The 24,379-nt window shown below is 41.1% G+C and overlaps 1 pseudogene across 1 annotated transcript; it reads left to right on the top strand.

Moving 5' to 3' along the window:
* Nucleotides 1-12,653: 12,653 nt before the first annotated feature.
* On the top strand, nt 12,654-15,342 carry LOC143565560 (SNF1-related protein kinase regulatory subunit gamma-like PV42a; annotated as a pseudogene). The gene is made up of 4 exons (XR_013141093.1): nt 12,654-13,079; nt 13,582-13,932; nt 14,408-14,746; nt 15,187-15,342. The product of XR_013141093.1 is annotated as an SNF1-related protein kinase regulatory subunit gamma-like PV42a (transcript).
* Nucleotides 15,343-24,379: the final 9,037 nt, after the last annotated feature.

Here is a 24,379-nt window from a genome sequence, read left to right on the forward strand (position 1 = left end):
GTAATGTTTTATATGCATTCAATATTATATCATTATAGAGATAGCTTGTTATCTTTTTCGTGTTACATACCGATAAGAGCCGCTTGTGCAACACAAGGAGCGTAAATCCATAAGTCCAAAACCCGAAATTTGTTCTTTAACAAGAGCTCCACTGGAAAACGAAACTGATACCCTTGTAATGAAATGAAGTTACGTGCTGTTTTTCCTGTCAACTGTTAAGTTAATAAGTTGTTAATAATCTTTGGCTAACAACGGAGTCAAACATTCGGTTTTATTTATGGTTTTTTTTTTTGTCTTTGGGTTGGTGTTGACTGGTGATGGTAATTATTTAAAAATTATAAGTATAACTATTTTGTCTCTTCTATCAGTCTATGCTTTTATTAAATACACTAATAATAATATTATTTTGTCTCTTCTCTAGAAGGAAGAAAGTTTGATCGAGGTTTTGTTTAAATACACTAATTGATACTTACACTATGTTTCAAGTTTCAACTATGATCCGTCCATCAAGTATGTATTTTTGTAAACTATTTATTTGTTACTTACCAATTTTAATAATTATTTGCGTTAAGTGTATCACATTCATGTGTTTACAAGGTATATGTATTTGTAGAGTGTCATTAATATAAACACGGTATGCATGTGTCGAATAAATGAGTTTATATTCATGTCATAAGGGTTTCAGTCTTATGATAGACAAAGAGTATGTACATAGAAGTATGATTAGGGAATGCATCCTAAAAAAACTGAAAATAAACATGAAATTTTATATACTATATAATTTGTTTTCTACTTGACTTGCATTTATAAACGGTTCATTCAACAGAGAGAGCTTCTTCTTTTTTTTCCATAAAAACGGGATTGGCTGGCCATCTGAAGAAACACTAAGTGAACCCACAGGCAGATTATAGATAATCTGGGGGTTAAGTAATGTTTCCCACGGATGAGGTCTAGCAGAGAAGGTTGTTCTTCAGGGGACCTGCAAAACAGATACCGTAAGCTCGTCACTGAGAAGGGGGGGGGTTCCTCCTTGTGACCACCCTCCGGCGTGAGAATCAGACTAGATTGCTCTGAATATAAGTGTATATTAAGAGATTGCTAGATAAGATTGAGATATCAGATGATGTCCTTACCATTCCAATGCGTTGGAGTATTTATAGCCGAAGGTAGGTTTCCAAGCAGGTACAGCCGGCTGAATAGTATTCCTGTTCTACCAACAGTGGACTACGCACAGGCCATGCTGGTTGGTGGATAGGTTACGGCCAACAGTAATAAGGTCGGCTGTATACTGTTCCACCAACTGTAGGCTGCGCACGTCCCATCATAAGGGTTGGTGAGTAGGCAGCGGCTAATAGTGACAAACAGTACTAGAGGGTGCTCCTCCTCGTATTGTTGTCGGTGAGCTGTCACCATGTGATTAGTTCATGGGCTGCTCTGGTCAAATTGTCTGTTCCGCCCATACCTTAGTAGGTATAGTACGAAAGACCTTCCAGAAGCATACGGACTGGCTCATTTAGGCGGGAGTATTCCCGCCTTGCTCATTCCTTCATGTGACTACTGAAGTAACGAATGCCTTGTGCGTGTAGCCTTGCTGTTAGTGCGGGTAGCCTTCCCTGATGGCTTGTATCCGCAGCTGCGGGAACAGGCGGGGTACTTCACCATTGGGAGGCTTTCCCTGCGGGTACAGCTGGCGTACTGCGCGTAAGGTTCTTTGAGCATGGTGGGTCCTGCTGGAGCAGTTGGTCATTGCGCAGACGTCCCTGTTCAAGGTGAGTCTTGCGGGTCCAACTGGGCTCTGCTGGGACCTACCTCTTCAAGTCCCCCCAGTCCAATGTTCTTCTCATGAATTATTAATAAGTGAGGTGAACTTTTGGACTTAGGAAGGGGTTTTGAGAAGGGTTTAGTTTTTCGGTTTTCCGTGGTGATTCATCCCGCGGTTTTCCTGATGTCACGCAGAAATTCCCGACTTTTCTGCTTGATCTTTGGGTGTGAAGCGGGTAGGTTTGTAACCTCCTCGCACGTCAGGAGCGTTGAGTCCCACTTGTGTGGATTCTCCATAGGGTCTTGGTAGTTTTCAACATAGTGATCAATTATGCTAAAACCACCAATTCCATCTTGGAGTTTCAAACAATATAGTTCTCGACGTTCCCGTCATGCGGGGATGTTATTCCCGTTTCCGCAAGCATGGCCCAGAAGATCCTTCTTGGTTTGAATTCCCGCAGAGTGCTAAGTGCGTGAAGGGTTTTGCCTTGACACTGTACCCGCACTCGTCTTACGGTTACTTTACTTCCAAGGTATTCCTGGCGTCAATTCCCTGCGGGTGCTAGGTATGTGAAGGGTTTTGCCTTAAACACTGTACCCGAATCCTTCTGACGGTTACTTGGTTGCCAAGTTATTCATGGCTTCAATTCCCTGCGGGTGCTAAGTATGTGAAGGGTTTTGCCTTAACACTGTACCCGCATCCGTCTTACGGTTACTTGGTTGCCAAGGTAAGGGGTATTTTCCCGCTTACTTTTGAATCTTTTTGAATTTTGAATTTTGAAATTCGAAGAGTTGGTGAAAGGATAAGAACAGTCCAAACCTCTGAAACGTCGTGCGACGGTTTCTTCTGACTGTGTCAGGACGTGCAGGAAGTTATGGTGACGTGACAGTACATGGTCATTCCAGTCGCTTTTTCAGGCGCGTGGGCGCGATTTTTCGGGCGCGTGGCCGCGAAATTAATGGTATGCGTCCTGTCAACAGCTGTTGCCAGCTTGCTTTTTGCCACGTGTCATAGTTTCATTGCACCTTCGTTTTCTCTCTCTTCCGCATTAATTTCATCGCATTAATTGCGATTAGTATATAAAGGGGGAGAGGGTTCTTTGTAATCCACACTTTCACTCTTCTCTTCATCTTCTTTGCGATTTCCGGCGAATACTCACCTTTTCAGGCAAGCATTCTCCCGAAATCGTTTTCTTCTTCTTTCACAAGATGTCGTCTCGTGATGCTGAATCCACAGCCGATGACAAGAGTACCGCTGGCGAGTGCCAGTGTGCTCTGCCTGGCGATCTGTACCGGTATGTCGTCAGGAAGTTCATGCTCGAGTCTCTCGAGCCTGAGTTTCCTGAACCCCATCATACTGTGTACGATGCCCCCAGAGGCAAGATCGGGGTTTATGCAGCATTCTTTGTTTATGGGAATCTTAGATTCCCATTGACAAAGTTTGTTTACCGTGTCCTTGAGAGGCACGGTGTTCATTTGACCGAGTTACACCCCATGGCGATCGCCAAGATTCGCCACTTCGAGTGGGTGTGCCGGATTTTGGGCGTTGAGCCCTATGTTGACCGCCTGATGACCTTCTACACTTGGAGGTGCATCCAGGGGTGGTATACCCTGACAACCCGAATCAAGGGTTTAAAGATCTGCGCGACCGAGCGCAGTCTTCGCTCGTGGAAGCGGGAGTTCTTCTTCATATCCGCTCGCGCCATCCCCATTGCCATGAAATTCAAGAACGGGCAAGCACTTCCCAGCCTTCACGCCTCCAGCTACCAGGAGGCGGAATGGTTTGCGAAGATATCTCGGGTCCAATCTCCGGTTTACCGGTTTGCGGAGTCCGGGATGGTGATGCTGGGGATGAGCCGGGTGTGGAAGGAGGCTGATGCGCGCAAGATTCCGATCGTCCTCGAATACGGTTCGAACTCTGTTCCTTACGGTATGCCTTTTTCCCTTTTGTTGATTTTGAATTTCTTCTAACTTCTTTCTTGTTTATTTCAGAGGGGAACGACTTGCAGTCGCTCCTGAACCCGCGGGAGGCTGACGGTCCCGCACGGATGGGTACTCGCGCTCTAGATGAGAACGAGTTGCCCATCCTAGAACAAACGGCGGATCGGTTCGTGGAGGTCTATCCGCTAGGCCATGAGATCCTTAGCGCCCGTCGGCCAGGTAAGGCGCTCTTCGACCCTCGACCCCTCAATGTTGAAACCTCTGCTGGAATTCCTCTAATCGTATGTTCTGATGAGGAATCCGCAGATGGTCCTCCGTTGGTGCGGAAGAAGAAGGCTGCCGGCGGGAAGGGGAAAGAGAAGGCCTCCACTGCCGATCCAGCGCCTCGGTCTGATTCGGAGACCGAGAGCGAAGAGGTGGCAGGGAATCCCGGTGGTGATAAGACCACCGCTCCGGAGGTTGCAACTGTCACCTCCGGAGAGCCAAAGAAGACGACGGTGAAGTTCAGGCTCGACTCGAGGCCCGTTCCAAGGCTGCCCAAGCTGTTAATGAACAGCTTCGGCTGGCTAAGGAAACTGCGAGGAACGCAACCGAGAGGGCCACCAAGGCTGAAGCTGTTGCTGAGCCTCTGCGCGTGGAGAATGAAGAACTTAAAGCCAAATTAGAGGCTCTCCAGCAGGCTCATGATGCCTTGGCGATGGAAGACGCCAAAAAGCTCCATGAGATCTTGGACCATAGGGGGGTGCTTGACCATACTGAGCGGAAGCTAAAGGGCGTCGAAGAGGCTGCGGCTAAAGAAGTGTTGCTTGCCAACCTTAACAAGAGTGAAGCCGAACGCGCCCGTAACGAAGCTCAGGCTGCCCTCCAAGAAGCTCTGGCTGCCAAGGAATGGCTTCTTCGAGAAGCGTTGTCTCAGGTAAACTTTCATGTCTTTACGCTCTTCTTTGTAAATAAAAAGGGGTGTTGACACTTGTATATTTTCTTATGTAGGTTGTGCATCGGGTCTTCTCAGAGACATCTTACGACGATGCTATGAGCGCAGCCCTCAACGCTTCTCACGAGGATGGGGAACGGGCCGGCTTCCTGCTTGGTCTAGGGTTCGTTGAGAAAGGCGTCCCGCCTTCCAACTTCCCTTTGTATAATGTGGATACTGAAGCTATTTACGACCAAGCAGTGAACCAGTATGCTGCCTTCCCGCATCCGGTGGTGGAGAAGGTGAATGAAGTTGCTGCTGCTGATGATGGGCTAGCTATCCTTAAGGCTTTCCTTGAACTGCCACGCTCTACTGACGGCGCTGGTCCAAGTGGAAGTGGCCCTGAAGCCTGATCCTGAAGATCCCTTCCCGCTGCTAGGATAGATTTAGTTTGTATAGATTTACTTTCTTGTAGGCGGGTAGTTACCCGGCCATTCTTGTAACGAATATTTATGAAATACAAATCTTTGTGCGGCTAAGACCGCTTCTTTCATTGGATTCCTTGCTTTATAAACGTTATGACTTGCATACTTTAGTTTAAATTAGCAATTTTCCAAGTGTTTAGAATAAGTTAACCTTTGAACGTGGTAGATAGGTGTGAAGTTTTGCTTCCTCTTCCGTGATTGTGCGGGTAGGACCGTCACTTGCACGTAGTAGGATGGCTAAACTTTACCATCTGACCTGCGTGTAGGTTTTCCTCATCTTTTGAGGATAAGTTAACCTTTGAACGTGGTAGATAATAGGTGTGAAGTTTTGCTTCCTCTTTCGTGATTGTGCGGGTATGACCGTCACTTGCACTTAGTAGGATGGCTAAACTTTACCCATATCTGACCTGCGTGTAGGTTTTCCTTATCCTTTTTAGGATAACCTTTGAACGTGGTAAATGATAGGTTGAAGTTTTGCTTCCTTGTTCGTGATTGTGCGGGTAAGACCGTCACTTGCACTTACAAGGATGGCTAAACTTTACTTACATCTGACCTGCGTGTAGGTTTTCCTTATTTTTAACGTTGTGTTTATGCGGGTTTTGCCGCCTTCCACACGTAACGACTTACTTCTTCCCCATTTATGCGGTGAATACCGGCACCAGTGTGGGAAGTTCATAAGTATAAAGGTAAAGTTAACACATTATGAAAGGAGAATCATTTCCATTAGAAGTGGCTCTAGGCCTTTTCTTTACAAGTTTTGGAATTGATCTACATATAACATTTGCGTAATTGAGCTCCATTCCATGTTCTTGGGATGGGAGTGCCATCGAGCCTTTCGAGCCGGTATGCGCCCTTTCCCAGGACTTCTTTGATAACGTATGGCCCTTCCCAGACCGGGGCCAGCTTTCCTGGGCGTTCTTGGTTCGAAGCCTCGTTGTTACGCAGTATGTAGTCTCCTACATTGAAGTTGCAGAGTTTTACCCACGTGTTGTAGTACTTTTGCATTTGTCGCTTGTAGTTCTCTTCACGCACTGCGGCTAAGTCTCTGCGTTCCTCGGTTAGCATAAGATCCAACCGTCTTTCCGCATCATTGTCTTCTGGCTGAATCAAGACCCTTGGTGAGGGTAAACCAATTTCGACTGGGACCATGGCTTCAGTGCCATAAGTGAGGCTGAACGGGGTTTCTCCCGTACTGGCCTTCTTCAGCGTTCTGTTTGCCCAAAGGACGTGCGGAAGCTCGTCCACCCAGCCGGATCTGTGTTCCAATAGTCTTTTCTTTATGCCTTCGACGATGCTCTTATTTGCTCTTTCCACCTCACCATTACCTTGCGGGTGTGCCACTGAGGTAAAGGTGTGGGTGATTTGAAGTTCTTTCAGCCACTGTTGTAGCTTCTTGTCAGCAAAGTTGGTGCCGTTATCGCTCACCAAATTCTGTGAAAGTCCAAAACGACAAATAATAAATTCCCAAATAAATTTTTTGATATGTTTCGCGGTTGTTTGGGCTAAAGGTTTTGCTTCTATCCACTTGGTGAAGTAGTCGATGGCTACCACTAGGAACTGAACATTTCCTGCTGCTGTAGGAAATGGGCCTGTCACATCGATGGCCCACTTCTGAAATGGCCATGAAGAAGTGACTGGAACAAGTTCATTCTTCGGGCGGTGCGTGTTGGGTGCGTAAAGCTGGCAAGACCTGCATTTTCTGATGTATGCCAGTGCATCCGTATGCATCCCCGGCCAAAAGTATCCCGCGTTGTTTAGCTTCGCAACAACAGCGCGGGGACCTGCGTGTACTCCACAGATGCCTTCGTGTACTTCCCTTAGGAGGTAGTCAGCATCTTGGTTGTCCACGCATCTTAAGAGTGGGCCAAGAAAGTTACGTCTTTAAAGGATGTCATCGATGAGTTGATAATTCAGTGCTTTACAGCGTAGTTTTCTTGCCTGTGTTTTGGACTCCGGTAGTGTACCTGTCGCAAGGTATTTTATTATTAGTGTCATCCACGTTTCCGTGCCTGTTTGGATGACACAAATTTCCTTGTGCGGGACCGATGGTGTCTCGAGGAGTTCAATGCGGATATCCTTTCCTAAGTGGGTGAGGGCTAATGATGCAAGCTTGCTTAACGCATCCGCAGATTTGTTTTCACTTCGCTTAACGTGTATGACTTTGCAGTCATTGAAATCGCGCATAAGGGATTTTGCTTGTGCGAGGTACAGGGCCATTGTGTCGTTCACAGCCGTGTACGTCCCGTTGATTTGATTGGCTACTAACATGGAATCCACGTGGGCTTCCAAGTTTTTCACTCCCATCTTACGCGCAATTCTCAGCCCAGCCAGGAATGCTTCATACTCGGCTTCGTTATTCGTACTTGGAAAATCCAGTCGAATAGCGTAAGTGTATTCTTGGCCTGCTGGGTTGGTTAGCTTTAGCCCTGCGCCTGAACCCTCGTTACTGGCTGCTCCATCAGTGTAGAGTCGCCAGACATCATTGATGTCTTGTGCTGGAGAGGGTTGAGCCTCTTCCTGGCACTCTTTTTCCCGCGATGCAGGCACTTCTGCAATAAAGTCGGCCAGAACCTGGCCTTTTATGGCTGGTCTTGGCTTATACTTTATCGCGTATTCCCCCAACTCAATTGCCCATTTGGCTAGGCGTCCCGATAACTCGGGTTTGCCTAGAACGTTTGCAAGTTTGAAGTTTGAGAGAATGGTGATTGGGTGACCCTGGAAATATCGTCTTAGCCTGCGTGAAGCGTGTATTAGTGCTAAGACTAATTTTTCTAGGGTAGAGTACCGGGTTTCTACGTCTGTTAGGACAAGGCTAACATAGTAGATTGGCATCTGGATGCCTTTTCGTTCTACTAGCAGGACTGCCCCGGTTGCTCTATCAGTTGCGGAAAGGTATAGGATTAATTCCTCTCCCGCTTTTGGTGCTGTCAGCGTTGGGAGTTCGATCAAGCGTGACCGAATCTCCTGAAAAGCTGCTTCCGCTTCCGGTGTCCAGCGGAAGTGCGTTTTCTTTAAACAGTTTCTCAATGTTGACACGAATGGAAACGACTTATCTGCGTGGTTTGCCAAAAAGCGATTAAGTGCCACTAGTCGTCCATTAAGTGTCTGAGCCTGTTTGATGGTAGTAGGTGATTCCATTTTGATAATGGCTTCGACCTTTTCAGGGTTCGCTCTGAAGCCATCTTTAGTGACGATGACCCCCAAGAACTTCCATTCTTCCATTCCAAAGGCACACTTGCTCGGGTTGAGCTTCATGTTTATCTTCCTGAGCGTGTTGAAAGTTTCTTCGATGTCTTTCAACATCGCTTCTGGGTCAGGGCTTTTGATGACCAAGTCGTCCATGTAGACTTCCAAGTTCTTCCCAATTTGGGAATGAAACTTTGTCCATCAGGCGTTGGTATGTGGACCCGGCATTCTTAAGTCCGAATGGCATCATTTGATAACAAAATGTGCCATCGGGCGTCCGAAAAGCGGTTTTGTCCTGATCATCAACGGCCATGTGGATTTGATGGTACCCCTTATACGCGTCCAGGAAGCATTTAAGGCGGAATGGTGCCAACGAATCCACCTTAAGATCAATTTCAGGTAACGGATAACAATCTTTGGGGCATGCTTTGTTCAAATCTTTGAAATCTATGCACATGCGCCATTGTTTGTCATTCTTCGGTACCATAACGGGATTTGCAACCCAAGTTTGGTATCTACTAACGCGTACGATGCCTGCGTCAAGGAGTTCCTTGACTTGGGTTCTACACGCGTTAGTTTGTTCTGGCCCCATTACTCTGCGCTTTTGTACGATCGGCGTGACAGCCGGATCGCATTTGAGCTTATGCTCTGCCCTACTCCGGGGTACACCAGTCATGTCAGCTGGTGTCCACGCGAAGATGTCGGCGTTCCTTTGTAATAAGCGCTTAAGTAAGGTGCGTGTGGGATCAACAATTGTTGGGCCAATGGTGACGGCCTGGTCCGGGTACTTGCCGTTGAAGGCCCATCTTTCTGGTTCGGTGATGGTTGGTTTAGCCATCTTTGGTTTGGGTTTAGATGAGACAGATGCGATGCATACCTGGGGAATGCCGGTGATCATCGCTACACCCTCAGCTGTTGGCCATCCCATCATGCCGTGGACTGAGGATACCACGGCGTTGAATCTTGCCATCCCGTCTCTCCCGAAGAGAATGTCGTATGTGTGGTGTGGCTTCCTCATCACGACAAAGTCCACATCTTCTGTGCGGGAGTGTTTCCCATCCGTAAGAGTGACAGGGAAAGATAGGATACCCAGGGGGTGTTTGTGCTGCCATCAAACCCTTCCATCGATGCGCAGATCGTTTCCAGGCGTTCCTTGTCTTCGTCATCTAGCTTGTCGAAGAACTGCCTGTACATCACCGTCGACGACGCGCCGTTGTCAGCAAGAGTGCGGGAGGTGATGTAGTGCCCCAGCTGGCTTTTTATGACGATAGGGCCTTCTTTGCTGGGTCCTCCTGGCACTCGCGGGAAGCGCACCTCAGCTTCCTTCCACGCGCATGGTTCTGGCGTTCGCCTTTTTCTTCCTCTGTTACCATGAACCATGTTGATGCTGATGTCAACGGGCTTTCGTCCGTTGCCTCTGTACCGGTTGTCGTTCCGTCCTCCCTTCTTGATTGATGCCACCAGGTGTGCCAGTCTTCCATCCTTGACGAATGCTTCAACAATATCCTTCAAGGATGTACACTCTTCCGTACCATGACCTTTTGTCCCGTGGAAGTCACAGGATTTGCTCTGATCCGCATTAGGTCGGTGCCGGATCACTGGAGCTTTTGGCCACGGTAGCTTTTCAGTGGCAAATATCTCCGTGACGCTTTTGGTGAGTGGCGTCCACCGGTGCTTTTGGCTTGAAGAGTGTGTGTGATTTCTTCCGCCAACAAGAGGGCGAGAGCTGGATGAGGTGTCAAAGTTTACCCTTGACTGCCAGATACCTAGCTTCCTCTTTTTGTTCTGCCGGGCGATCCGGACATTGTTCTCTCTTGTCCTCTGCGTGTAGAGGTGTGTACTCTGGGGAAGGTCCCTTCCCAGTTGCTTCTCCGTCTCGGCAAAGCGCTTGGCCGCCGTCATGATGGCATCCCATGTTGATGGCATGCCATCCTTACCCGTCAATGTGCGGATGAGCTCCGGGTATTCGGCGCCTTGGATGAAAGCGGCGCGAACAAGATCTTCACTTACGTTGCCGAGACTTAGCTTTTTGGAGTTGAAGCGGGTGATGAAGTCTAATAAAGATTCATCCTCCTCTCTAACGCAGTTGAGGATCGTCCACTGTTCCTCAGTGTATTTCCTCTGTTGGCTGAAGTGCTGGCTGAACTTGTTCTGAAAGTCCGCCCAGTCATATATGTGGTGGACCGGTAAACGATCGAACCATGCCCTGGCCGCTCCAACCAGAGTCATCTGGAACATATAACACCACGTGGGTTCCGTCCAGTTACTGACGGTTGCCCCCGCAATGAATCTGTTCAAGTGGTCGTCTGGGTCGGATAGACCATCATAAGTGCCAATGTTAGACATTTGTTTGGCACTTCTCGGGGCGATTGCTTCCGCAATGTCCCTTGCAAACTTTGACTTTCCTGCATTTGTAGCAGTTGTCCTAAAGGTTTTTGAGAAGTCACGCGGGTTTCTCTCCGCATTTGTTGGTTTAAAAGCTTCCCCAAAATTCCTTTTTGGCTGGAAGTCCGTTTCCTTACGCTTCCCTTTCGCCTTATGGCGAGGGTTTGCGTCGGTATCGGATTCTTCTCTCTCCTCGTCTGAGTACTCGCACTCACTGTTCATATTGAGCTGTTGGCGAGTACTGCCGAATTCGTCAGCCTGTTGAACTGAACGTAAGCGTTCATCCAATTCAGCTTGGAACTCTCTTTGACGTGCTTCGGCCCACGCCTTCACTTGATCTAGTGTTTGGCGAGGGGCCCTCGTCCATTTTTCCAACTGGGCATCAGTGAACCCCAGTGAAATATTTACTGCACTTGCCCCGGCTTGGGTAGTCGGGGTAGTGTTCGTAAGATTTGTATAACCGCCGGTGTTCCCCCCAGTTGCTGGGGTTGTGGTTACTGGGGTTTCTTGGTCGGTTACTGGCCTTGGGACCGGAGTAACGTTAACCATTTCTTCAGAAATTTTGAAAAAACTAAATTAGTTCTAGCTTTTATGCACGGATGGCGCCAATGAAGAAACACTAAGTGAACCCACAGGCAGATTATAGATAATCTGGGGGTTAAGTAATGTTTCCCACGGATGAGGTCTAGCAGAGAAGGTTGTTCTTCAGGGGACCTGCAAAACAGATACCGTAAGCTCGTCACTGAGAAGGGGGGGGGGGTTCCTCCTTGTGACCACCCTCCGGCGTGAGAATCAGACTAGATTGCTCTGAATATAAGTGTATATTAAGAGATTGCTAGATAAGATTGAGATATCAGATGATGTCCTTACCATTCCAATGCGTTGGAGTATTTATAGCCGAAGGTAGGTTTCCAAGCAGGTACAGCCGGCTGAATAGTATTCATGTTCTACCAACAGTGGACTACGCACAGGCCATGCTGGTTGGTGGATAGGTTACGGCCAACAGTAATAAGGTCGGCTGTATACTGTTCCACCAACTGTAGGCTGCGCACGTCCCATCATAAGGGTTGGTGAGTAGGCAGCGGCTAATAGTGACAAACAGTACTAGAGGGTGCTCCTCCTCGTATTGTTGTCGGTGAGCTGTCACCATGTGATTAGTTCATGGGCTGCTCTGGTCAAATTGTCTGTTCCGCCCATACCTTAGTAGGTATAGTACGAAAGACCTTCCAGAAGCATACGGACTGGCTCATTTAGGCGGGAGTATTCCCGCCTTGCTCATTCCTTCATGTGACTACTGAAGTAACGAATGCCTTGTGCGTGTAGCCTTGCTGTTAGTGCGGGTAGCCTTCCCTGATGGCTTGTATCCGCAGCTGCGGGAACAGGCGGGGTACTTCACCATTGGGAGGCTTTCCCTGCGGGTACAGCTGGCGTACTGCGCGTAAGGTTCTTTGAGCATGGTGGGTCCTGCTGGAGCAGTTGGTCATTGCGCAGACGTCCCTGTTCAAGGTGAGTCTTGCGGGTCCAACTGGGCTCTGCTGGGACCTACCTCTTCACCATCAAATCATCAACAACTACCGTTTCAGTCTTATGTCAATTTATTTAAATAAATTAGAATACACATATTGTTCTCTTAAAACAAAGAATAACAAAATGATGAAGGGATTTTCTTTAACGGTGTGTAAAAGTAAAAGCTAAAACATTTAGTTTTTATATATTTTTATCAACAATGTTAAACATTTCGAGTTTTCGACGCGTGTCGAACCAAAACCATGGACCATGATGGCCCAAAATTATAAAATATTAAAAGAATATAAGTCGGCCCAACAATGGCTCACTTTAGATAACTATCAAACCACGTGTCACACAACCAATACACGTTAACATAGTCATCCTCTTCCACCACCTTCTCATTTAACACAAAACAACGTTACTCACTTACTCATACACATTACACCATACTAATTATAGTCCCTACACAAAATATGCAAACATCAATAATGGGTCCGAAGAGCGACCACACACAAGCCACAACGGTTAAAGGACAAAAAGGTTAAAGAACTAGTAGCCGAAAACAGGAGGCTAGTGGAGGTTCCGTACACGGCCACCCTGGCCCACACCTTGAACGCACTGGTGGCTAACCAGGTGGTGGCTGTGCCTGTGGCTGCACCACCGGGACATTGGATTGGGGCCGGTGGGTCAATGATATTGGAGTCGGATAAACACACGGGTGTTGTTAGGAAACATTATATAGGGATGGTGACCATGTTGGATATATTGTCACATATTGCTGGGGATAAGCCGGATGGTGGTGGTGGTGTTGAAGAGTTGGATAATATGGAGCACAGGATGTCGGTTATCGGTCATTGTCTTGAAAGCCTTAGCCTTTGGACACTTAATCCTAGCACCAGGCATGTTGCTCCTTTAATTATTTAAAAAATGTTTTTAAAATAATATACATATATTATTGGCCGTCCCACTACGGACGGCCTAAGTTAACGATTCCCAATGGCGAAGCATTCTTAGGGCCAGGGGTGGCCCGCCCCTGTTTTTTACGTGGTAGTGTAAATTTACTAGTTTTCGTCCAAAATTTTTTATACTGAGTGTAAATTTAGCCGTTTTCGACCGAAATTTTATATACGTAGTGTAAAATTTAGCCGTTTCCGCCCGAATTTTTTTATACGTGATGTAAAATTTAGCCGTTTTCTCCCAAAATTTTCTATACGCAATGTAAATTTAGCCGTTTTCGGCCAAAAATTTAAGTCTGCCCCCTTTGTTTGTGAAATTTTGTATACATTTTGAGTCCGCCCCCGGTATCTTAGTCCAAGATTCGCCACTGACGATTACTCAGCATTTTTTTCAAGTTAAATGAGTAGAATTGTAGAAATTGGCTATTTAGCTGTAATGGTGCAGCCTTCTCGACTGTATGGAAGTGTTTAGCAAAGGAATCCATCGTGCACTAGTGCCACTGGATAGCAACATGGAGAACCTAGCTGGAGTGGAGCTCGTGGAGTCCGCCTCAACGTACCGAATGCTCACACAAATGGACCTCATCAAGTTCCTTAAAGGACATGAGCCCGAACTCAAACATGTATTCAACCGAAGCGTGCATGATCTGTCTGTATTAGTAGAACCCGTATTTGGAGTCACCAATCACACCAAAGTCATAGATGCCATCAAGTCAATGAGAGCCGGTGCCCTTACGCTGTCCCTATAGTTGAATCTACAAATCCCGCTACAGAAGATCACACACAACTCGTAAACGTAAGCCGGACACTCTAAATACCCGCTTGTTATTCCTTAACGCGTTGGGTCGACTTTGGGCACAAACCGGACCAAAAATTAAAATTCGGTTTTTGCGTTTTAAAACCATTCAGTTTGGTTTTTATTGGTTTCATTTTTTTCTATTTTGATTCAGTTCTTCATTGTTACATTTTCGGTTAGTAACTAATTGATTATCTCATTGCGCTAAAATATTGGGTTACTACGAAGTTACTTAAAATTTCAAATAACAATGAAATTCTATGAATTTGGATATGTTCAGTTTTCGGGTATGATTACATGCTAAACCGAAACCGAACTGAAAACTTAGTTTTGTCGAAAACATTAAAACCAAACCGTTGGTTTTTGTTAGGGTTTGGTATTTTCGGTTGGGTTTATTGTGATACTGATAAGTTTTTTCAGTTTGATGCACACCCCTGTAGTAAGTAACGGTTCCTCGGGTTTTGCATTTTTGTAGGGAAAAGGAAGAAAGGTAATTGGTACATTTTCGGCTACAGATTTGAGAGGGTGCCTGGTTTCTCAACTGCAGTCATTTTTGCCGGGAAGTGTCATGGACTTCACAAAGGGCTTGCTGTCCGTGTCGGCTAATATGGCGGGATCGAGCCCTAGGGAGCTTGTGACTTTCCACTGTGAATCACGACTAGGTGAGGTGGTGAATAAGTTGGTGGCGAACCATGTTCATCGAGTTTGGGTTGTGGACCGTAACGGGCTGCTCGAAGGGCTTGTTTCCCTAACGGATATAATTAGAGTGATTAGAAGTTCTTTGTTAAGAGTAGGTTACGGGATCACTATGCAGGTTTTGGGTGTTTTTTGGTTATGTATTTCCTGAACGTGTGAAGTGGAGTTTGTGTATGTGTTTGTTCCCTGGTTATTATTAAATAACAGTCCAAAACCAGCCTTTTTAAGCCCAAGCCCAAAATCTTGTCCAAATTTTAGCCCAAAACCTAGTCCAATTCTTTTCTGTTTTGATTTTTTTGTTTGATTTTTTGACGCGGTAAACCTAACAACTCACCATCGACCGTTCAATCTTTCACGTCTATTCCAAAAAAATTAAGAATAGTCAAGATGTACCGGTTGAATTCGTAAGGTACATTGATAAATTTGAAAGGAGATGAACGATTTAAACACTTGAATGGTTTAGCAAGACTTGTTTAATTAATCGATCAAATAAAGAAACACCATTCATTTGCATTGATATATCATTTATTAAAGTTAGCTCTCGTATTACCATTACAGCCACAAGTGTTGGAAGATGTTTTCATTTGCATTGATATATCATTTATTAAAGTTAGCTCTCGTATTACCATTACAGCCACAAGCGTTGGAAGATGTTTTTCAGCTATGAAGTACGTGAAGTCCGATTTGCAAAATCAAATGAGTGATGAAAATTAAGCGATGGTTGTATTTGTTATATTGAGAATGACTTGTTTATGAATGTTAAAGTAGATAGTATAATGGTTAGATTTTAAAAATTGAAAACTCATTAGATAACAACTTTAAATATATTGATTATTTGTTATTTTGTTAACAGCTTTAAATATATTGATTATTTGTTATATTGTTTGGTTATCTTTTTATATGACAGATTCGACCCGATCAGGATGGTCAAACCGGACCAATAAAAAATTATATAACGATTTGATTCAACCCGAATCGAAATTTTTATTGTATACAAATGAGAACGACCAAAAACTTTTCTAGCCATTGTGAGAAAATTTACTTGGTCCGTTACTATTTGTAGTTCATCGTTCGACTCATTTAATCTAATCCTAAATTTTAAACATTATGAATTGTCTCCGATCTTTAAAAGAATTGTGAAGAAAGAGAAAATAGCATTATAATATGTAGTTTATGAAAGATGCATTGTGCGTAGAAATAAGACATCACAAAAATTGAATTAAAACATTTACGAGCTAGTTGGAGTTTAACTTTCCAGCTCATTAAGATAAATGAGTGAGCTAACAAGTCAGTTAAGGAGTGAACCAAGTTGAGTTTACAAACCAGACCGGCTTAAGTTGTTTAATTTAGCGATTTAAAAAGTCGGGCTTGAGCTCGACTCGTAAAAAGCTCGAGCTGTTATCTTAATTTTTTATTAATTTTTGTAATGTTTTACTTCTTTTACATATTATCATTAATTTTTTTTATATAAAAAATACACAATATTGTAATTGTAAACTAATTAAAGACATTATAATATTACATGTATTATATTTTTTTCTTCACATGTTTTATATACCATTTGAGGTTACACATCTTTTTATGGTGTTAGTAAGTTAAACTGAAATAACAAAAAGTTGCAAAGATTATTTACGCCTATAGTATCACGCATTTAAAAAGATTTTATGGTTTTTACGGTGTTAGTAAGATTAAATGTGTTGCAGCCCCATGTCAAGGGGTGACGCCCTCGTTTTTACAGTGCCCGTGCCTCTAGTACCACACCCTCATGTGTTCCACGCCCCCGATTAATGTGTCATTAAATGTTGGAGAATATCAAAGATTAAAGTGGTATTTATTTATGCTAATAATATTATAATGGAATTAAATCCCATTTAAACCCTCCCCCCCCTAAAATCTTGCTCAATAAAAATTGTGGTCCATGTAATTATTAAACAAAAATAATGCCAATAAATCAAGAAAATGCATTGTAAATTTGTCATCATCAAGTTACAAAAATAATATTTGAGCATTTAACATGCCTAGAGAGGTGGATGTGCATGTGGAAACGAGACGATAAGGGTGATGGGCGCCGTATGATTGTCGATGAAACCAATATACATATTATTTATATACAAGTATTTCATATCATTGTACAACCTATAAAATTAAGTGCTGTTAAGAATATAAAAGATAACGATTAATTCTATGGTATATGAAAAAATAATATGACGTTGATGCGGAAGAAAGAGATCATTCGTAAAGTTAGGGATGTTAAGGATGACGCCGGCCACCCTTAACATGTGTTTAATTTGAAAGAAAAAATAAGATAGACTAGTGTGTTATTAAGAAGAAGATAGGACTAATCATTAAATAAGATGGTCGGAAAGGAGTGTTGAGTTGGAGTCAAGGGGATGATGGTATATGGTAGTAGCATTAAACACGTTTTAACATGGGACACCTAACCTATGCTATCATGATCACGACTCTTTCATGTCACATCTTTCTAACCTAACAATTTCAGCTATTCATTAATGCAACCAGTTATACTTTTGCAACTCTGTTTGTAGATGTTGCATCTTAACACTCATTGCTTTTTAAAAACATGGTATATTTATAAACCTCAAACAGTAAAAGATAGGAAAATTATGGGTAGAAAATAATAGTTGATTCAAGTTTATAAAAAAATTATGTTGTAACTAATTAAAGGATTTTCGTTACCCCATGTAAAAAAGTGTGCGGTTCATGGGTTCTTTAAATACGAGGAACATGATTGATACAAGGTGTTTGTAGAGCGTTGAAATAGACTTAACAATCCAAATCAAAGCAAGTTGGTTTGACTAGTTGGAAGTTTATACAAGCCGAGTTTAACAGACATTTTTGTTTACCGTTTGAAACTTAAAGCATACCGTGTAAATAGACGCGGCCATTTAACATCTATTATTTATAGTTTTCATGTAAAAGTTAATTCACTTATGCATATGTATAATATTGATAAACCATGCTTATCATTTATAAAATTCAGGCATTATGCTGAGTAATATTATAGGAAATTTGTTTCAACGCCAACCGCCTACGGTTGGATTTTGCCGGTTTTAGATAAAACCGTTAATAATAACCTTTATCATTGTAAACCAAAATCAAATTGTTAAAATGTTAAAAGTTATGAGAATCAAATCAAACTTTTATTAATTGTTTGACCTAAAAGTAGATGCAGGGTTACACGGGTCAAACACATTCATGTTATGCTTTTTAAACTAGTGTCCTTATTTTCTTCATGTTATGATTTTTGAACTGTTGTCCAATTCACATAGTCTAGCTTGGCTTTTATGGCAGGTTTTTGGTCGAAATCACAAACCAAACCATTAAGTATAGTTTGAAATTTTTATGCCAATCGAGCAAACTTAAAAGACGACCACAAAACCAAACCAAGGATTGGTTGGGTGGTTTCAGTTTTTCTAAACCGAATCATGAACACGCCTACTAAACCGTTAAAACCTCAAAACCGGCCGAAGCAACCTGTTTAGAAATCATCCATATCAATACACTTATTAGAAAAGACTAACCATGTTTAGAAATCATCCATATCAATACACTTATTAGTTATATATCAATTATTTATAATATTTGTTAATTATTAAGTGTTAAATGGTAAAGAGCCTTGTATTTTACACCTTTTAAGCCGATCATTTTCTACAAGTTAATATCAAAGCACCCTTCTACTTCACCTAACTTCATTTGTGTCAAAAACTAATTTTCATTTTGTTGACTATCGTAAGTAAAATATAAAGTTTTAAATTTTAATACAAAAATATAATATCCATAAGAATTTTATTTAATTAAATATAAGAATTTTTGTTTATTAGCCATACCCTTGTATTAAATTATTTACGAAGTTAATACACACGAATGAGAGACTTGCTTCTCAATTTAATTAATGATGTCTGATGTTACTATTTTATGATAAAAAATATAGTTAGGGAATAGTTAATATGAAAGTATACTAATTTATTTATTATTGTAATAGTATATAATGAATTTCTAAATTTATCTTTTAATACGATAAATTTTTGATATTTTATTATTTAGTAATAAGATATATTGTTATTGATTGATATATATACTTGTGTATTTGGATTTTGTATGGATGTTTGTTATTTGGAAATTTATTTAATAGATATCGAAACTTATATTATTGCTTGATAGTAACCTTTGAAAAGCTGTGAGCAATCAGTTACGCCCCGACATTTCCGTCGTCGGTTGGGGTGTGAATGACCCGATCGCATTGGCAATGGTTTCACCGACATCTCATTACTTGCTTAACGATTTTATTGTTTATACTCACAAATAACAGTTTTGTCTATTTTTATTCATTAATTTATATCATTATATATTACCAATTTTGTTTTATCAAAACTGGTGATATACTCACTCAACATGTGTTGTTGACAAATATATATTTTGTACTCATTTGCATGTTATAGAATAGATTGCTTATTGAACTGAAGCTCACGTAGTGATGACTTTAGGATAATCTTATAATAAGTAACTAGGTACTACATCGGCGCGTTGCGCCGGGCAGATAAAAAACCGTGCGTTATGGTGGTTCACATACACGAATTTGGCCGGTCTTTGTTTACGACAGTGAAACTAAACAAAAAAATAAATTAAGCATCAAAACCCGTTGCGAAGAAAAAAAATCTATGATAGATGTCAGTATCGAAGGTGATGGCATTGAAAAAACAAAAAACAAAAAAAAAACTTTGAAGAACTAAAAAACAAAAAAAAAGATCTGAATTCAGCTAGTTACTGATAACAGTAATAAACAAATAACTAAAAAACAAAAGAAAATATATAAATAATAAAAAAGAACAAAAAAGGGTGGACCACTAAGGTGCCGCCAAGTGGCCTATTCACATAAAAAAATACAATTGTTAACGCTGTTTATTCGATCGGTAAAACTCGAGCATTGGAAAACTTGAGTGTTGTCAGTCCCGAGTGTCGATGCGAATTTAGGCGGGTTCTGAGCAGAATTCAAATAAAATATAAAACAAAAAAAAAACATTTGTTCGGTAAAATAAAACCCGTGTGTTGTCGGTCTGGGCGTTGCGGCAGTGAATCGACGTGACTTTAATCGGTTTCAGTTACGTTAATTACGTTACCAAAATTTAGAAAAAAAATTATACAAAACAAAAATAAAAATGATATACAGGTGACAAGCAAGCATCTTGCAACTGTTATTCGATCATGCGAAGTAAGAAACCCACTCTAGGACCACCCTCTATGGAGCGCATTGGTGGTTGATGGCGGGTGCCGATGGGCGCTGAACACCACCAAGGGATGCCATTGGTGGTGGGGCACGGTGTACGCCCATCGTTCCAATGATCTGCGCGGAAGAATAAAATGGGTGCCCCCATCTCCAACAACTCTCTCCATCTCTCTCTCTCTCTCTCTCTCTCTCTCACACACACACATATATATATAAGTGGGCGCCTTTGGGTCGTTAACCATAGCGGGACATTATTGGTTGGGGCTTCGATGCCCCCCTGTACTTACGTGGCGCTGACGTGACACTGTGGAGGGGTTTCGATGCCCCTCAACATAGAGGATGGTTTAACACACCTATTAACATTTTGCCATCACGTCAATCAATAACTTTGGTTAGTGGATGGAAATAGATGCATTTAAAGCCAAGGTGATTTTAACATACTTAATATGTGGCACCGACATTTCATTAATTATCTTATACATGCATGCATGTATACATATGTGTGTGTATATATATATATATAATAAAACAAAAAAACATTCGTTCAGTAAAATTAAGCCCGAGTGTTGTTGGTCTGAACGTTGCGGCAGTGAATCGTTGTGAATTTGTCGGTTTCGGTTACATTAATTACGTTACCGAAATTTAGAAAAGAAACTGAAACAAAAATAAAAATGATAAAGAAGTAACAAGCAAGCATCCTGCAAATGTGATTCAGTCATGTGAAGTAAGAAACCCACGCTAACACGCCTATTAACATTTTGTCATCACACCAATCAATAACTTTGGTTAGTAGATGGAAATAGCTACATTTAAAGTCAATGTAATTTTCACATAATTAATACGTGGCATCGACATTTCATTAATTATCTCATATATATATATATATATATATATATATATATATATATATATATATAAAATAATGTGTAATGAATGACCTTTTGAAATCACGTAACATGATCCAACGATGTTCGTAAGATATAGCCATGTATCCATACGGTAGATGTCACACCTCGATCAAAGGCGGCAGAACATGTCGGGGTGCAACGAATTGCTCAAGAACACAAAACATTATTAAAGTGATAATATTTAAACAACTTATTCATTCCATTTAATCAACAAAAGTAACACAACATCGGTCATACAAAATAACACGAAATATAAGAATTTAATTGTTCATTCTTCTAATAACCTAAACGGTCTCAAATAAGATAGCATCTTCGAACTCCAATCAACCAATAATAAAACCTGTAACAATGCATAAAATAATATTTGTCAACACGAATGTTGGTGAGCAATTTCATAGTTTTGAGTATATATAATATGAGGCAAAATCCACAGCTCGTATATGAAACTATAAATAAAAGCAACAATTACGATATATAAATCATAAATAAATGAGGATCATTTCTAATCGGTAACAACCGACATACTCGGATAATGAGACCCTATTTTACTAGCACAAAGCTAAAGTAGTTAGGGGTATGTATGATCATACTTATTGAGGCTCAACAACATAAAAATAAACACTCGTGCACGTAAAGCATATGAAACATATAACACTCAATAGAGCAAGTATTCTTGTATCATACACCCTAAAGTTTATGGTTTGAGGATCGAGTACTATAAATCATTCTTGTTTTGAATAAGTATGCATGTTACCCACAAAGTATAAAAATGAAAACGAGGGATGTAATGTATACACATAAAATACGTAACTTGGAGGATTAGTTTGTGATAAAACGAAAAGGTAAGTTCATCGAACAAGACCTAGATTAAAGAGGGTCTTGAGTTAGTAGATGGACTTAAAAGTTTTAAAGTAAAATGATATGACAAGTAAAATAAATAATTAAAGTTTGAGAGTTAAAGTGTAAATACATAAGGATTAAAGTAATGGTTTTAGAAAGGTAAGTTTACTCGAAATCGGGTCTCGGTATTCTATTCATTAGTTTTACTTAACCTTTGTTAAGTAAATATTTGGGTATAATTATGCTATTACAAGACCCTTTGTTAAATAGATACTAAGACGAGATTTTACGAGTGTTCGGATTTGTCGGTTCGAGTCTTGATAATTGGTCAAGCCCAAAGTCAAGATTCCAAAGTGATAAATGTTATGAGATAACTCAATGAAATCAAAAGAAGATTAACCAAGTGTGTAGTTCTATTAAGAAGAACCTTAACGCTCGTTAAGCGGGTGTTTGGTTTCGTCGGTCCAAACTTTTTATGAGATCAAGTTGGATCCAACATACCAAGTGTTTTGAGAAAATAATTAAAATTAGTTTATAATATAGTTTTAGAGAAAAATACGAGGTTCGGTGGCCCAAAACACAACTAGCGTGTCTTAAGCGAGTGAACTCGGTTTAGTTAGGTCTTGGTTCGATCCTTGACTCGGAATAAGACCGAGGATGGTTACCACATACCCAATACCATAGAACTTCTTAAATGGAACTTAGAAATTATAATACACAAATCTTACATGTAACATATTAATAAATCATTTTAAATATAAAGCATTTAAACGAGAATTCGGTCTTGGTTCAGTCCTTGACTCGGAATAAGACCAAGGATGGTTACCACATACCCAATACCATATAACTCATTAGAACAAACTGAGAAATGATAATACTCAAGTCTTACATGCAATATGTTAACGATAAAGTATTTAAACAAAAGTTCGGTTTTGGTTTCGGCTCTTGACTCGAGATGAAACCGAGGATTGTTGCCAAATACCCATTACCATAGAACTCGTTAAAATGATTTGGAAACTAAAATAAATAGAACTAAACATTAACATTAATAATAAGCTTAAACAAAATTTAAAGTGTTAACAAGGACTATAATAGTCCTCTATGAAGCCTTGTCTAGCAATACACCTAAACCGACCATGGCCGGAGAAGGGAAAGCCAAGGATTAAACAAGCTTTAACTAACAAGAATTAGTTACAAACAAATATTAGAAGTAGTCTGACCTTGAGAAGTCAAACTATCAAGAGTCTGAATAAAGAATACTTAGATCTAGATTGGGGAGAGTTTGAGGTGAATGAGCAAACCCAAATGGGATGCATTGGTTTGTTTATAATTTTATATAGGGAAAGAGTGAAAGGTTGGCCATAATGTTTATTTTAAGAGGTACATACTTTTGTTATTTGACAATTTTAGTCCCTTAAGTTTGTTTTAACTCGTTTTTAGCCAAAAAGGGTGTTTTAACATACCGAAAGAGATGATTTATTGATCCGACAATTGTGTAACATAAATGAACATAAAACCCAATATTTTATTAATAACGAAAGATCCGAAAGACCAAAACGGGTCAAACAAATGCAAGTTAAACCCAAAATGATGAATGTCACAGTAGGTGTTGGCTTAGCATCGTGTCATGTGTCTTTGCGAGATCTTTGATTATTTTGTGTGAAACGAATAGATTGATTTTGAGCGTATGGTTGTATACAGGCCCGGCTCCGAGAAGCCAAAAAAATTTTGGGACGAAGGTGAAAAATAGTTTGGGACTCAAGTAAAATGAGTATTTTGTTGGCTTTAAACAATTTAATTTTTAAATGGGCATACTTGGTTATGATTTTGGTTGTGTAAAAAAGTTTTATATAAAAATAGATTTAAACATGTTCCAAATTGGACTAGAACCCACAACCTTTTTGTTCAAAGTAATACCTCTTTGTCATTAAACCAAACTAGTTATTATGTAATTAAGTTTAAACACTAAATATACATCTTGTTTTTCATAAAAAAAAAACAAAACAAAACATATACTTCACTTGTTTCTTCTTGTTAGAAATGCTTCTTTGTTGGGTCTTGTAACTTACAAGTTATCATTTGTCCTATTTTAAAATTTGGCATTTTAAACAAAATTATTTCGGGAGGTGACATGTAGTGAAATTATTATTGTGTCGAGTGACGCAAAAGTTATGGTACTTTTGCTCCTATGTCTACGCGGCACAAAAGTTCCTATCGATGTTTGCCAGCTAACATAAAAATGGCAAAGAGCATCTACAAGCCAAAGTGCTCAAGGACATCTCCATCTCTATGTTGGCATGTCACTAGGAAACTCAATGAGGGTCCGTCTCTCACATTTCCCCATTCTATGGTATATCGTCGTTCCGACGTACTCTTGTCTTGAAACCACGTAACGTTATTGGCGTCTCGACGTACCTTTCTATCTTTGTTGAGGACGTCCGTAAATGCTTCATTCTAGATACAGCAATGTTGTAAAAGTAGGTTTCCAAGGCCGATTACTCCCTGAGTACTCGCTACATGGTATGTTGCCGATGCGAGTTTATTTGATTCCGCCTAGTTACTAAGATTGACTAAAGGTGGTCAACCTTAGTCAGAATCTCAACTAGTCGGTGAACTTGAGCCGATTTTGGCTTAAAAAACAAACCATAACTCGTATTTCTTTAAAATTAAAGAATAATTATCATTTTTTACTTAATAACTAACAGTTTTTAGAATAATTTATTATCTAAAAGTGTATTTCTTTTATTTATATTGATCT

Source organism: Bidens hawaiensis, unplaced genomic scaffold (assembly GCF_021521415.1).
Source record: "Bidens hawaiensis isolate Kalapana, Puna unplaced genomic scaffold, B.hawaiensis_p1.1 tig00022408_1, whole genome shotgun sequence".
Lineage (NCBI taxonomy): Eukaryota > Viridiplantae > Streptophyta > Magnoliopsida > Asterales > Asteraceae > Bidens > Bidens hawaiensis.